Genomic DNA, 17,962 nt, shown 5'->3' with positions numbered 1-17,962 from the left:
TCATCAAAATGGCTACCAAAGGTCAACTATTGTTTTATCACCTGTCTTTAGCACCATTATATCTCATGAACGGCTTGAGCTATCAATCTGAAACCGTGAGGTTATCAAGATATGACCAAAATCCTGGACTTGGCCAACAGCATATTCTGGTGGGCCATTAGCATTCGGCTCCCGATTGCTTTTCTTTCATTGCTGTTGTGGTGGCGGTGGTGGTCCCAGGATATTATGAACGTAAAAACCTGGCTGAAACTGCCCCTCTCTTGCAGTCCACCCTTCTATCCGAACAAAGGGCAGGAAATGAGGAACGTTTGAACAACCATGCAGTGCAACTCCTTGGTTATATTGATGTCACCACGAGAAGGCACCCCTTTCCAGAGGCGGTGGCTCAATCGGTAGAGAGTTGGTCTGCAGTCCTAATGGACCCGGGTTCAAATCCCGCTGGGGCAGGGAACAGTTTACGGATTTGAATTTCATAAATATCAGACTTTACTGATCTACCAGAAGACCCGCCGACATGTCGTAAAAATACCCCCGCTAATACCAATACACCAGTCCTGTATGAGACAGCCCTAGCATGTATTCAGTATGGACGGTGGGTGTTAGCGCCGAAGTGGTGACATGTAGAGGTGTGCGGTACATAGGAGGACTACTGGGCCCTGAAAGCAGGCTGTGAAGCCTATGCCCAGAGTCGGTCACATAAAAAAAAAAAAAAAAAAAAAAAAACTATGGGACGGTTAGGATCCACATATATGACAAACCTCTAGAAATGGATAACATTGTTTATTTTTTTCTTAATTCATCCAGACAATTAGCAGAGTTCCCTAGCAGAAGAGACTATATCTCACTCTTCCTGTTCGATAAGTCTCTCGTAAGGTCAGTAAAGTTGTTTGAAGGCAGTAAATTGAATAATACTTTGTCGGAGTGAAGATGTAAGAAATTTAAGGTACCTGTTAATAGAGCTTTAGAAAATACTTGAGTGAAAATCAAAACATTATGAGTCAAACTTGACCTTGGGACAGTGAATCAAATATTCACTACTCACATAGATAATGTTTCACTCCATAACGATACAGGACAAGACGCTGAGCAATGTCTTTCAGAACCCAGTAATGCGATCTTCGGAGCCCAACAAACTTTTCAGAATATAGTATCAATTATCTAGTACGAGATTCATAAGTCGTCGACTAAAAAAATGGAGTGTTATTATTGCCCATAACTGCATTTTCACTTACGACCAAATAATTATGGAATTAAGAGTTTTAGCAAGCCCATCATCCTCACCACTACATGTCTGCACACGGCACACTGACATTCTCTCGCATGAGGAAAGGAGGCGCAGGTCACAAAACTTTTCCACAGATCTCAAACCCCATAATGATTATTTGCAGAATTACCACTGTACAGTCAATAGGCATAAGCCTGTTAAAGTAACAGTTATCTTCTAAATATCTTTACACAAACTGAGACAGTACAGTAAGTAATATTAAAAAAATACAAGTGTTTTTTAAGTTGTAACAAACCTAACACATCAACAAGGAAAAAGTGCTATAGGCACAAATATACAGAACACATTACAAACACTTACTTATCGGATATCCGCCTTCGCCTCCGCCTCCGCGGAGCCCCCGCAGTGAAAATAATGTCCGCATTACTCTCCGCGTCTGCGTTTTCAGACAACAAAAGCTCCGCATCATTATCTGCCACCGCGTTTTCAGATAATAAAATCTCCGCATAATAATCCGCCTCCACGTCAAGGAACCGCAAAGGTTGCTGATCTCCACCCATCCAGTATTTCTCCTTTCTCTTTTCGTCATAATTCCCTTTCTCTCTCCTTTTCATCCACAATTCTCCTCTCCGTTCCTCTCACCTGCCAGTCTCTCTTCCTCTTTCTGTTTTCTTCTCTATTAGCTCTCTTCCTCCCTCCGTCTCTCATTGTTCCTTTTTTTTTTTTCCTCTCTCTCTCTCTCTCTCTCTCTCTCTCTACTGTAGCAATAGTTACACGTGCTATGCTAATATATATATAGGCATAAATGTACTGTAATATGTGTAAAACTTATCCGCGTCCGCGTCGACAACTGCGGACATGGAGGTAAAAATAATCCGCAGTTGTGTCCGCGTTCGCAAAAATTAATATCTTAATCTCTGCAGTTTCACCGCAACCGCATATTATGACAAATGGATATCTGGCTCCGCCTCCGCCTCCGCGGAACTCTAAAATTTGGTATCCTATACATCGCTAGTACATATCAGACTTTATTAACATGCAAACGTACTGCAGATATATACACATACATAATTACACACATAATTATGGTACTCTCTTATTCACTGTCCCAAGTGCTACTTCGTACATTTATGCACATCACACTGCCCACATATATACGCACACATTCATTTACTGTCTTCTCTCTCTCTCGATCGTAACTCCTTAATGCATTCCGAGGGAGGAGTTGGGGGAAAGGAACTAAGGGGGACTTAAGACCTCGCCTGCACGCAAAAGTACATACGCAAGACCCTTTCTCAATTTTTCACAGTCTGGCCGTTGCTCGCATTATGTGGTTACTGTCGTGTTTTATTTTTCTTTTATCTCGTTCTTTCTCTTGCTTCCTTTTCTCTTCCTTTCATACTGTGAAGATATCTTGCTTCTTCTTCTCATTCTTTCTCCTTAAGTCATTCATTTTTATTTCTTTTTTACTTGTTCCTCTCTTCCATAAATCCATCGCATTTTCGTAGAGCTTGTTTTACCTTAGTTATACTCCTTCTTTTGGCTTTCTTTCTGTCTTATTTTTACTTTCCTCTTTATATCATTTAACGAAACATACTTCTAGAAAGGACATGGAAAGAACAGTGAAATTTGTATATTTAGAGATTTCCCCCCCTCTGTCTGTCTGTCTGTCTGTCTGTCTCTGTCTCTGTCTGTCTCTGTCTCTGTCTCTGTCTCTCTCTCTCTCTCTCTCTCTCTCTCTCTCTCTCTCTCTCTCTCTCTCTCTCTCTCTCACGTGTTTCATTTCTCCACACATTTCATTCACCCGCCATTTCTCATTCCACACACTTGAAGCTGCCCCTCAATTTGAAATAACTCACCAGTGTGTATGGTAGCAATGTCAGGCCATGTCAGGGTGTTTGTCGTTCCTCACACGCACACACACACACACACACACACACACACACACACACACACACACACACACACACACACACACACACTCACCAGGACTCCAGAGCAGCCGCCGACATGTATTCCGTCTATACTGCACTTCTTAGTTCAACTGTTCCCGTTACTGATTTTCTCTTACATCATCACATTTAACCCAGATACTCGTCCTACATGCTTGTTGACACTCCTCTCGAAGCCTGATTATAGAAAGAAGTGCAAAGGCGTACCAAGGTGGTGGTAGTAGTAGTTGTAGCCACTGATTCATCTGACCAGAAACCTAGTGGACAGAAGACTGAAATTTCCTTTGTACAGGACTCAGTCATCCTCTGTACAAGGTATATGGAAATATATACGATTATCTCTCTCTCTCTCTCTCTCTCTCTATATATATATATATATATATATTATATATATATATATATATATATATATATATATATATATATATATATATATATATATATATATATATATATATATCATCTCATCGGCCGTTTGAGTGTCCACTGCAGGACCGGCCTATCCCAACCGAACTCGGGACGATACAACCAATGTATCTCTACCAAGTGGTTTAGGCTGTCTGGTAGAGAATGTACAGTATGTTGGGTGAGACGTGCTTGTAAGTGTAATTGTAGTGTTGGAGTGGCTTTGGATGTGCGTGTAGTCTGTGAACCAAGTGTAATCGGCCCGCGCAAGCCGACTGGGTGCAAGCATGCTTTATAGTATGCGACACTAGTTCAACCACAGCACCCCTTGTGTCCGCCAATGCAGTACGTGGCCGGGTGAACACCCCCAAAGTTTATTACCCTGGCGGGGCGCGAACCCTGGCTCACCCGTGTACGAAAGGCACACTACTACTGTACCATAGAGGCTCCAATATATATATATATATATATATATATATATATATATATATATATATATATATATATATATATATATATATATATATATATATCCATCCATCCATCCATCATCCAATCCTACATTGCCCCACGAGGAGCGTAGGAGCCAGGGGCTAGGCAGTTGGTCTCGACATTTAAGATGAGAGTGACCAGCCACACTCATCCCTGAGTGGCAGTACATGACCAATCAACCCCAACCATCCCTTGGATATAAACCTTCATCGACTCAATCCGACTGGAGCGCAATAATTACCCACTAAACCACCAGGTGCCAAAATTTGGCTATATGGTTACCACCCAGCGTAGTAGTAGTAGTATATATATATATGAAACAGAAAGAGAGAGAGAGAGAGAGAGAGAGAGAGAGAGAGAGAGAGAGAGAGAGAGGGAGAGAGAAAGAGAGAGATGTGTGTGTGTGTGTGTGTGTTTAATGAGAGGTGTTTAATGAGAGGTATAAAGTTAAGACCCTTCCTTGACCCTCTTCTGATATGTTGTAGCTTATCTTTAAAAAAAAAGGAAAAAAAAAATCTAACTACACCTCGAAGGTATATCAAATCCCCGGTGTCCCTAACTGCTTCATTTCACTCATTGGGACTCTGGGTCCTTTTGAAGGATGAAATCAGGCAAGTTACAAGCTTTTTTTTTTTTTTTTTTTTTTTTTTTTACACTTTGACAATCGATCCGTTTTGCTGAACCCACAGAATCCTGACTGGGTTTTGTGTGATGTGTGTGTGTTGTATCTCTTTGGGTTTAGTCTATGAGATGTGTCCATTGACACAGTACACCTTTTGGGACACGATGAAATTATGGATACGGTTGGGGAGGGTACTTTTATCAAAAGTGTCATTTGTTTTGTTCCACATGCATTTACAATTCTTCCATTTCAAACACTTAAGCCACCGTGATAGCACGTCGGTGATAAACGCTTTGGTGAGAGACACATTGGTGATAATGATACTGTTTGGCAAATGTGATGGTGGTATTGGTGAAAGGAACAGATAAGCAGCACAGCATGATAATAATGCTCTGCTGTTGCTGCTGCTGCTGATAAGTTAGTTAGAGCAGCCAATCCAATATTACCCTCTGTGAGGTGTAGGGGCGAGGCTAAGCTACAGTAGTTCATAAGGGCAGATGACCAGCCTAATTCTCTTAATGGCATTACATGATCGAAAAGCATCCAGGCACAACTTGGAGATCAAACCTATGGAAGGGGGTTACCCCGAATGGGACATTCTAATCATTAAACCACCAGAAATAATACAGATATAAGAGAAGGGATGTAGGTAAATAAATAGTAGCTTTGTTTTGAAAATGAGCTTCAAAACTCATGAGAAAAATGCACTAGGCGTAGGCTGTCAAAGGTGATGGTGATGGCAGTGGTAGTGATGAATATGAAGAGATGTCCACATGGGTTATAAAAGAAAAAAGAATATTTAGAAATCCAGCAGATATGGCTGGCAAAGTGGATGTGGTGGGGATGGTATTGATGGTGATGATGATGATGGTGGTGATAGTGATACGTGGTGCGGTATAAAGAAAGTTTATAACCAACTACACAGCACAATTAAATACAGCTGATATAAGTCACTACAGCCTCTACATCCAAAGCAGGTAGATAACTGGGTCTGGTTAGTTAGGCCCGGGGTCTAAAACTATCTTGGCACGTTCTTTCTATTTTGGGGGCATGGAGTTTCGGTGGTAGAGCGCCTGACTCGAGACGGAAGCGTCATGAGTTTGCGCAGCACCAGGGTAAGCTGCCTTGCTGGGAAAGGTAGCGCTTTCCTGACAGCTAGCTGGTTGTAGCAGCCGTGGCTCAGTGGGTTAGAGCGCTCTGACCGATGGGTCGGAGGTTCGAGTCCACCCAAGGGTCATTGGTAGACATCAGGAAGGACATCCGGTCATAAAGTGCTACACGCTCCAAAACCAAAGTCCTCGAGCTAGGGGCAACGCCTTAGCCCTTCTCGAAAAAAGAGGACACGGCGTAAAACTCAAAGATAGATAGATAGATAGATAGTGACAGTTATGGTGGTGCTAATGGTAACTGTGATAGCATCCTTGATGGCGTTGACAGTGATGATAGTGTTTGGGACGGTGAATGCTGCTGCTGTTGATAATGAGTGATGATGATAATGACAATGCTAGTGCTAATTGTGAAATCAATGGTAATAATAATAGTGACAGTGATGGTGGTGGTGACATTGGTGATGGTGACGATGGTGACCGTGATGGTGAAGGTGAGAGTAATGACGATAAAGACAATGGCAATAATGAGGTAGAAAGTGACCGGACATATATAAGATGCAGAGCAAATATCACTGTGTTTCACGCTACTGGTCTTGTAAGCTGTATTTTGCAGCCATAACCATCGCATTGACCGTTGCAATAACCGTGGGGGATAATAGTGCAAAATACACCACGCCAATACCAACATTATAAGTTATTCTGCTTCTTCCACATACCATTGTCTGTGTGATGGTAGTTGTTTGCTGTTTAGTTTGGGGCTGCAGAGATAGCTCGCTGCACTGTCTGTCTGTCCTCCTGTCTGTGTTTGTTTATATCTATCTAACAGCAAAAACACTTGCTATAAAGGTTGGGAATGCAGGGATAGTATGCTGCGCATGCTGTTTATCTGTACACATCTGACCATCTCTCTGTCTTGCTGTCTCATTGTCTGTCTATCCGTCTACCTTTCTGTCTCTTTGTCTGTCTGTCAGTCGTAACCTCCAAGTAAAGTTGCTTGCAATTAGGTTGAGGCTGGTGGAATATTATGCTGCACTTTCTATATATGAGTCTGTTGTCTTGTCTGTAGGTCTCTTAACCTCTACCAGTTTTGTTGGAGGAAGCTTTTTTTTTTTTTTTTTTTTTATGTAAGAAAGAAAGATCCACAGGCAGGGACCCTGCAAGATTGTTCCCTCTGAGAAGAAATAAAAACATGGTAACAGAGAGCCAAATTCAAGATCCGTTCATTTAGAGATGCCTAGACATACTGCTTTTGAAAGACTGGAGGTCATGGGCAGTAGGAAACACAGGCAGAGTAACACAGATCCAGAGTTGACCTGTTGCAGACATAATGGACTGAAAATAGCGAATCGCTCCAGCATTAGAGTGATGGACGAAAAAAGAGATGCGAGTTTGCTGCTAGACGGGTGATATGCGCCCTCTGTAGTGGTGGAAGGATGCAAGCAGACAGTTCAGGGAGCGGTGACTATTGAAGTTGCGATGATGAAGATGCAACAGTGCGGAGAAGAGACAGAGGTTGAGGGGAGCCAGTAAGAGGAGGAAAGCTAATGACACGAAAAGTCTTTGACTTTGTTGAGAAGACCTGTACAGTATGTGTGAAGCCTTCCCATACATAAGAGTTGTGCTCTACACAGGGGCGAATTAAACTCATGTATAAATCAATTACTGTGCAGAGGTAAAACAGGCACAAAATCAGCTTACCACACCTAATCTCTTGGAAGCAGAGTATAAGGGAAGTAATGTGATCTTTCCAAGATGGATCCTGAGAGAGTGAAACCTTATGTATTTTCAAAGATGATGAAGGATTGAGTTGGATATTGTACAAAATAATAGGCTATTCTTGCTGAAGATTTTGACGGACTGGAAGATAAAAGAACTGAGTTTTTAATGCATTAAAAACAATAAGATTATTTTTACCCCAGTTATAGATATGACCCAAGTCAGATATTAGGTGTGCCATAGTCACATTCCTTGTTTTTTTAAGTAACTGCTGAGATGGACGCTATGGGAAGCCGATGGAAAGGCGAAGGGTGGAGACATCAGCGTATACTCTCCCATATCTCTCTGTATGTCTGTCTGTCTCTCAGCCTGTCTGTGGACATCTAAAATAATTGTCTTCGGATTTCATGAAATGTGGTGGATAGGTGGGCAGTGGATCAAGAAAGAATTGATTGGAATTTGAGGTGGATCCAGATTCGGATACAGAATGAATAATAAATTTCAGTGGCGTCAGCGGAGGTATATGATCTCTGAGATTCAATAACAGTGTAGATTAAGATCGTTAAATTAATTATTTGACTCTGTGAGACGGTAAACTTATTCGCCTAGTAGGAAAGAGGAATTCCTGCAGTAAATATTATACTTGATTGGCGTTGGTGAAGGTATGCTCTTTCTGATGCTTTCTAGTCCATTTTCTTGGTATGAGTCTACAGTAAGCCAGACAAAAAAGGTACTAAATAGGTTGGGGCTTTACTACCTGTCTTTTTAACTACCTGTACTACTATCGGTCCGCATGTATGTCTGTCGGTCTACCTATATCCCTCTGTCTATCGATCTTTCTAAGTCTGACTATAAAATTACTTGCTATTAAAGTTGGGGCTGCTGGGATAGTTTGTAGCATTTTCTGTCTGCCTGTTTGTCTGTCTGCCTATCTGCCTCCGCCCATCAAGTATATCCATCTGTCTAAATATCTGTCTATCAATCTACATCTGTTTGCTTGTGTGTGTGTGTCTGTCTGTCTGTCTATCTACCTATTTACTTACCTACTTACCTAACTGACTGTCCATTTGTCAGTCTATCTTTTTATCTGCCCATCTACCTGTATCCATTTGTTTATTTATCAGTCCGTCAGTGTAACGTTCTGTACACATCGCTATCAAGGGCTAGGGAGACAGTTCACGGGTAGAAGGTGAGGGAGGGGTGTCTGCCTGCCAATTTATTTAACTACCTATATGTCTACTTAACTACAGATGCCGGTAGATAATGATCATATAGATAGAGTACTCGTGACAAACAGATCTCTATGTGACCTTATCCAGTTGCTCATTCTACCCCAATCCTACCCCTTGCAAATAATACTCCTTGATCTTATCCTGTCTTAATTACAGTTCACCATTTCCACCCACTCCGCCGGCACCGATGTACTCCCTTACCATATCCTTCAGTCTCATTCCCGGTCTGCCTCTTCATCTCCCGTCACTGGTTAAGAAGGAGGCAGGAGTGCAATGTGGAAATGGAAGAGGATAAATGTCAGAAATAAACTGCATATGAATGAGGATGGAAGAGAAGTTTAGAAAAGGAAGGGGGAAGAGAAAGTGGGTGTTGAGAGGGAACATTGATATATGAAACGATGGATGGAAATGAAGTGAGCAGGAGCTGGAAATGAGAGAGAGAGAGAGAGAGAGAGAGAGAGAGAGAGAGAGAGAAGGCGTGGTAGAAGGGGGAATGTTCATTGATATTTGACATGCAAGGTTCTGAAAATACAGCTTTGTGACGGTAGAGAAATCAATGACAAAGAAGTATGTATGTGGTGAGAGAGAGAGAGAGAGAGAGAGAGAGAGAGAGAGAGAGGGGGGGGTCCTATTATAGTCACGCCTGGATCTTCTACGAGCAAAAAATAGACGATTTTATTCATCGGGGAGAAATTCAAGCTCCTAGTGCTGTCAGTTGGGTACGAATGTCTTTTATTAACCATTTCATTAAGAACACCTTAATATGCAGACAAAGTAAAATTCTGGCAGACACTTGATCTCGACTGACCCTTCCACTGCACGCGGTACTTTAATATTACCCAGCCGTAGATGATAAATATATTTATTTATTTACTTATTCGTTTTAGCTAACACGTCGTACGAGTGTTACGGCGGATCCCTTCATTTCGATGGCAGTCGTTCTTGGTGCGACCAGATGATTTTATTCCAATTGTGACATATCGCTAATATTGAAAGGGTTTATGAATTCTATATATAACCGTTTTATAAAAGCTACCCATCTGTCTATAACCAGACGCCATGATCCCGTAAGGGGTGTCAGCTTGTCTTTGAGTTAGTTTTTTTATTTATTTTTTTATTTATTTATTTTTTTTTTTAAGGTGAGGGAAACTATTCCTTCGCCAACCCATTTGCTGACATGTAAGGAACACGTACAAGTTGGATATATGGTTACCACCCAGCGTTGTAAATGGTTTCCTGATTTACAAGAAATCATTAGGCCTGCCACTCAGTCTAAAGCCACCGAAAATAGGAAGAAAAGGGAGCAGACACAGAAAAAGAATGATAAATGTGAAGGAAGAAGTAGGCATGTATTGGTACACGGCTAGCACTAAATATCATGCCACCGCTAGCACCAATTAAATGTATCATCGCACTGCTGGCCACCAATTTAATGTATCGGTACACGGCTAGCACTAAATATCGTGCTACCGCTAGCACCAATAAAATAATGTAGCCGTTATGAAGTAGCAGTTGACTTCATATTAAGTGTTCTGCTGTGTAGTATAACTAGACCACCGTGTTGGATCGACGACACTGTCTGTAGTACACGTCAGCTACTCGCCGTCACTGCCCGACACTTCCCACCAAAGGTCCTCTGCCACTAGAAGGGTGGAAGCTGGTCTGTTATTAAGTGGCAGCGTAAGGTGACAGAAATGAGCAGATTAAATCTCTCTTTAATGGGTACAGAATAATATAACTGCGACCCGAGAGATATGTAGGAGCGACACCACCTCCCTTTAAAACTGTAAAACGGCCTCTGACGCTGTACAGTCATCGAGCCGACAAGGGCGCGGTGCTGAGGTCAGCTAAAAAGTGAGGTGCCGAGCATTACATATACTCTGGGCTTATGCAAAAAGTAGAGATAAATGACAACTCTACTAGCACATTATACACCTCTATAAAATGGTATTAAGTACATTCACATATACCAACATAATAAATGGTTCCCCAGGACTTTACACTTATGCACAATTCAGATATCTTTTCACTTCTCCTAACCTTCATTTTATAATTGAAACAGGGTGGCCCTTGTGGTCTGCCATCCACCTTCTTCCTATACCACAGCTAACAGCGAAATGATATTTGGTTGTTCATCATTCACACTTCATTACACACTGTTAATTATGACTAAACAGCTTTAAAATTATTATGTAAAATGTGTGATACTACAACTTCTTATGGAAAAAAGATGTTGACACCAGAACATCGCTTGGCCACACCATTGACGTCCTCGTCGACATTGTTGTCCTAACTACCGTGTAGCCTAACCAGAGTGTAGGGTAGCTAACTATTCAGGAACATCCACTTGCAATCCTCGAGTACGGACACGTGGTATCAGTGGGTTCCTTAATTGGCGCCTTAAATAGTAGCCTAAACCACAAACACAGGACAAGACCATAATAAGTAGAAGACCAACGCCAGGACCAAAATAGGAAGGAGAAAGGTATGAAGGAAGATAGGACAGTACATAAGGCTCTAAATCAGTCCTGTTCAGGTGGGAGAGGAAGGTAAGCTCCTTTAATACATGAGACAGCCTGTTCACATTCAAGGAAGTAACATTGAATGAAGGTAAAAAGGGTCGTAACTGGGATGAGAAGTTCACTGTCAAAGCTAGATGATGCTTGCTAGGCAGAACTGCTATCTCTTTACTGTGTAATTCACAAAAATCAGGTGCAATATAGTACCCCTTTACTGTAAGGAATTGATTCTGTGAGGCACGAATCACAGTTACATCCTCTGTCTCAGGAAAGTAAAAGTACTGTTTCGCATGAATATGAGCATGGAAAACTGACTTCAACTGAATGGGTTGGAAGGTGCAACGTTGCAGAGCAGAGGAAGTATTTGTGTCCAACAAGGCCCTCTTACACTCCTCTACCTTTAATGGTACGAAGACAAAATGGAAAGCAGGACATACATGGAGATCAAGAAATGAGGCCTTACACTTCTCAAATTCATCCACAGTCGCTTCTGCTACATATTTCTTGTCATCTGAGACAACTAGCACCTCTGGACCCTCTTCAGTAATAACAAGTGTATTATTAGCAGTAGCAAAAGGGAAGGAAATGAACCGCCATGCCTGGTATGTTACAGCATTCCTCATAGGTACCAATATCAGGATGCCTTCATGGGTCAACTGGGCCTCTTACAATGGGTAATAATATTCCAGTTGACTCAGATCAAAGAGTGGCATAAGTCCATGCTTCCACATTGCTATATCAACTGCATTTGTTAATATATTAGTAGGCAGCAATAAAGCATTAACCCTGTTCAAACTTGCATCGATTAAGCCGTCCACCATATTGGCTGCATGCTTCTCCAAAGCAGTGGTTGACTCGTCGAGAGCATGTAAGTACTCAGCGAATAACACCAAGTTAGCTAGGGTTAGTAAATTAATTTAGATGTTGTTCACAAGCTCTACTAGATGGTTGGTAGTCCTAATTATCTCTTTAGCTTTGTTAGTTAACTCATCTAACTGTTTATACACATGCATGATTAATCTATTATTGGCTTTAGCGGCCAGTGTCAAGTCATGCATCTGTCTACCCAATTGCACTACATCCTTATCTAATACCGTACCAAAGAGTTAGAAAATCCACAAGTCCTCTCTTAGTACGTGCATGGACATGCTTGGAAAGATCAGAGTGTACGTTAGGTAAAGCTACATGCAAGTTAGTGAGCCTGTCGGTGAGCCTGTCTGTATGCCTAGTCTGAAGCTCAACAAAGCTTCAGTGTCAGAGTTCGTCAATCGTGGGTTTCGATTAAACATCTTTCCCACTTCCAATAGTTGCTGTCTGAGATTCGACAAGCCCTTGGAGACCTCCTTGACAATATCTGGCGTTTGGAGATAGCCTTCCATTGGATAGTAGACGCATACTGCATCTTCCACTACTACGACTTCTCCAAGTGGGCTCTTCAGTGCTCCTGGCATTAACGCAGTCGTGTCCATGTCCGATGTCGTTCCATAGGTCCACCCCAAGCAACGCACGAGGAGTATGAGCCACAGCCACATTTTTTTCTTCTGCAAGAGTAGATACTCCCTTAATCACTCTTGTTGTGGGATCGTAGCTTGCAGCGATACTCTTGGTTAGGGACAGGTACGGATGACGACATAGACTGCGACGAAGACAGAGGGCACAACACATCAGACGATAGGCCTAGCTCTTGACTTACTAGTTTGATCCTATCAGCATGTACTGCCTCCTGAGTTCCATTAGCTTCATCCTTTATTCTATAAGTATTTCCACGTACTCGTTCCACAACGGTATATGGTCTGCGGAACTTAGGTCTGAGCTTGGAAATTCTCTCAGGGTTGTGGATTATGACCTTCTGGCCTGCCTGTAACGTCTTTTCTTGACTACCTTTGTGTTGTTTCGCCATCATCTCCTGTCTTGAGGCTTTTAATCTTTTCCGTACTTCACTGTGTATACATTGGAATTTCAACAACTGTACCTTTGCGTAGTCTTCTTCGTTGCATACTGGAGTAGGAGGTCCAGCCAACAAATCGTAGGGTAAAACTTTCTCTTCTCCATAAAGGATATAATGAGGAGACTTCCCAGTTGATGAATTTTCTGAGGAGTTGATGGTCGCCACTACATGTGGTAACCAGTCTTCCCAGTTATCCTCCTGATTTGAGGTTATTACTGCTCTCAAGACTTCCAGTATCTTCCTGTTTGTTCTCTCCACCAGGCCATTGCTCTTAGGACTGTAAGGCGTTACTAAAACTTGCTTTACTCCATACATACGACAGATTTCTTGTAACACCTGGTTACGAAATTCACTGCCATTATCGCTGAGCAATACCTTAGGTGTAGAGTATGGACAAATCTCTGAAGTCACAAAAGCGTGTGCCACCTCCTCTGAAGTTTTCGTCTGTAAAGGTGCTAAAACAATGAATCGTGAGAAATGGTCCACTGCCACCAGTACATAACTTGAACCTTGACGACTTCTCGGCAACGCTAAGAGATCAATGGAGACTGTATCCCAGGGTTTTTCCGGTAGAGGATACTCTAAGATGGGAGTCGGAAGTCCCGTCGTTCCTCGTATTTCCGCACATTTGACACATTGACTGACGTGGGCTTCTATGTCCTTCCTCATGGTCGGCCAATAGTATTTCTTTCTCGCCTCACGTATGCATCTATCACGACTGGGATGACCCGCTTGAGGTACGTCATGAACTAACTGTAGCACGGCTTGCTGTAAGGTAGCAGGAACAACCAACTGATATGCAGTGTCCTTCCCTGGGGGTTGCTTATACAAAAGACCCTGTTGAAGATGGAAGTACGTTGTTCCGCTTTTACCGTGTCTGAGGAATACTCAGCAAGAGCAACATCCTCGGCAATGGTAGCAGCAATGTTTCTACTCAACGCGTCGGCTACAACATTTTGACGGCCTGGTAAACATCTGACCTCTGGATCAAACTCCATTACCTTGCCAAACCAATGCGCAACCTTACCGTGCAAGTTTTTTCCTTTAAACAAGTCGCGTATGGGTGCATGGTCAGTTAAAACAATTATCCGGTAGCCAAAGATAATATCCTGGAAATGTCCTAACGCCCACACGACTGCTAATGTCTCCAAATGTGTCGTCGAATAGTTCTTCTCTGGGGGTCTTAATGCCCTACTAGCATACGCTATGGTATGTGTCTTTCCTTGCTCATCCCACCGCTGCCACCAATTTAATGTATCGGTACACGGCTAGCACTAAATATCGTGCCACCGCTAGCACCAATTAAATGTATCATCGCACTGCTGGCCACCAATTTAATGTATCGGTACACGGCTAGCACTAAATATCGTGCTACCGCTAGCACCAATAAAATAATGTAGCCGTTATGAAGTAGCAGTTGACTTCATATTAAGTGTTCTGCTGTGTAGTATAACTAGACCACCGTGTTGGATCGACGACACTGTCTGTAGTACACGTCAGCTACTCGCCGTCACTGCCCGACACTTCCCACCAAAGGTCCTCTGCCACTAGAAGGGTGGAAGCTGGTCTGTTATTAAGTGGTAGCGTAAGGTGACAGAAATGAGCAGATTAAATCTCTCTTTAATGGGTACAGAATAATATAACTGCGACCCGAGAGATATGTAGGAGCGACACCACCTCCCTTTAAAACTGTAAAACGGCCTCTGACGCTGTACAGTCATCGAGCCGACAAGGGCGCGGTGCTGAGGTCAGCTAAAAAGTGAGGTGCCGAGCATTACATATACTCTGGGCTTATGCAAAAAGTAGAGATAAATGACAACTCTACTAGCACATTATACACCTCTATAAAATGGTATTAAGTACATTCACATATACCAACATAATAAATGGTTCCCCAGGACTTTACACTTATGCACAATTCAGATATCTTTTCACTTCTCCTAACCTTCATTTTATAATTGAAACAGGGTGGCCCTTGTGGTCTGCCATCCACCTTCTTCCTATACCACAGCTAACAGCGAAATGATATTTGGTTGTTCATCATTCACACTTCATTACACACTGTTAATTATGACTAAACAGCTTTAAAATTATTATGTAAAATGTGTGATACTACAACTTCTTATGGAAAAAAGATGTTGACACCAGAACAGGCAGCACTACATCAAGTGAGTGGATGATGGTCGCCAACACCTTCCATACCACCTTATTACGAAATTACTCTCCTAAAAAACAGTTTGTTGTCAGCAGTGATTGTCCACAGACTACGTCATCTCGTCCAAGGGGTTCAGTCAGGACCCAATCAGATGAGAAGGCATTACCTTTGAATAATAGCCATGCATTCAGTTTACTTAGATGTTCCACTCAACTTGTCTAAGGGTTGCCGTCAACTTATCAAGGGGTTTTATGTGCTTTATCTGCTAATATTATCATCTTCTCTTTTGAATTTCTTTGGACTTTTGTTTCTTTCGTGTTGTGTTGTGTTGTTTGGATTGTTGTTTCAATCGTGTTGCTTAAACTGAAGAAATAATTTTCGTCTCTCATCTATTCTATATCCATTCCTTTCATTTCCTTCGATCCTTTCCCTTTCCACTTTTTTTTTCCATTTCTTTTGTTTCCTTTCCCTCTTCTTTCCTTTCCCATTCCTAAACTTTCACTTCTTATTCTTTACAGACCAAATTTTCCCTTCGCTTCCCTTTCCCTCCTTTTCCTTTCCTTCTCTTCCTTTCCATTTTCTTCTCCTCCTCTCTCTCTCTCTCTCTCTCTCTCTCTTAATTAACATTAAGTGCGCCTGCTCCCGGTCATCCTCTCAATTGGATTTCCGTGTAGGTGATAAGGTGGCGGTAAGAGTGTGTTACCTGCCCTTAATGAAGTGGCCACAGGTGTGTGTGTGTGTGTGTGTGTGTGTGTGTGTGTGGATGGATGGATGGATGGATGGATGTGTCTATGTGTGTGTGTGTGGATGGATGGATGGATGAATGGATGTGTGTGTGTGTGTGTGTGTGTGTGTGTGTGTGTGTGTGTGTGTGTGACAACCAGACAGAAACAGTAAGATTTAGCAAGAGCGAAATCAAGAACCATGTAGAGAGCCAGAAAAAAGAGAAAGAAAATCGTAATGCTATATTCTGAAAAAAAAAAAAAAAAAAAATCACCACCACAGTCTTAATCACAGCTTGTCAAAATACTCAGTGACGGAGACCCATGCACGATCTACTCAAGTAATGGAAGACATAAATCATGCAACACTGCAAATTGCTATCATCTTATTAGTAATATTTGGAAATGGTTCTGATGTCATGCGTGCCAAGTTTTTAGAGTGGATTCTGGCAGGGGAAGAAGTTAGAGACAGATAGACAGACAGACAGGCAGACAAACAGATGGACAGACAGACAGACAGACAGACAGACAGACAGATGGACAAACAAACAGAGACACAGAAACAAACATAGGAGGAGAGAAATGACAAACACAAGTCCGAGCTTTGGACTCCCACCCAAAAGTTGGTAATTTGGTTCATAAATAAATGAACAATATATAAATTACTGAACGAATAAATTAATTGAACATCAAGTCCATATTAACATCTTTGAAGCGAAGAGGCCTTAATTTAAGCTATCATAGCAAGATTGATATATTATTTAATATTTTAAAAAAATGTTAAATAAGCAAATAATTAAAGATATATATATATATATATATATATATATATATATATATATAGATATATATATATATATATATATATATATAAGAAAAGTATATGACTTATATGTTAGCCAAAATTAAAGCATATCTTAGGTATATGAAAAAATACATACATACATACATACATACGTACATACATAAACACCAAAAACTCTACTCTGGATAAAAGTTTCTACATCCCTACCCATTTCACTGATCGGTCCAGAAGAGTTCCTATACCATTGACATGTTTTCTCTCGAGCGTGATTTATTTACGCCAACACCACTAGATTATGATATATCAATAATTCGCATGGTTACCCTTCCTTCATCTATCCCTCCTTTCATCCACTAGACTAGACATTACTGGTCCATAGCTCCCCTTCCGTCATCCATTCTTCCTTTTATCCACTAGACATTACTGGTCTATGGTTATTCATCCTTCATCCGTCCTTCCTTCCATCCACTAGACATGACATTACTGGTCCATGGCTCCCCTTCCTCCATTGACCCATCTTTTCATGGACTAGAGTCACTAGACAATACTCGCTCATGGCTCCCCGTTTTCTATCCGTCCTTCCTTTCATTCATCCACCTTGTCGCTCTCGTCTACCTGGAGGTCTTATTCATTAACCTTAACCCTCCTCCCTGTCGCACAATATTTACCTTTACGTCGAGTCTCCACCTCCTTTCCTCTTTTTCTCCCCGTATCCCCTCTTCCAACAGAACAACATTGATATGTGTCTAATAATGGCTGGATGTAATTTTCTTTTCTGGTTAATAGAATGCAGAATATGATTCCCTAACATTCTTTCCTATGAAATCTTACGACAGCTTTCCGGTGGTGGATGGTATTCATTCTCACTGTTTCCTACTGGCTTCGACTGTATGGTCCGGTGGAAGGAAGGGAACCTTCCTTCTTTGTTATCCTTTTCTACGACTGGTAGAATAGTTGCATTAGGTTTAATCAACCCTATAACAAACGACATTGACAGGAACAATAGCTCTGTTGTAAGCTTTGAATTTTACTTCCTATTCCTCCATCCTTACTCCTATTT

This window comes from Coenobita brevimanus, chromosome 13 (genome assembly GCF_032717465.1).
Source record: "Coenobita brevimanus isolate Jiangsu-jjx chromosome 13, ASM3271746v2, whole genome shotgun sequence".
Classification (NCBI taxonomy): Eukaryota; Metazoa; Arthropoda; class Malacostraca; order Decapoda; family Coenobitidae; genus Coenobita; species Coenobita brevimanus.
Note: the sequence above shows the minus strand (reverse complement) of the source record.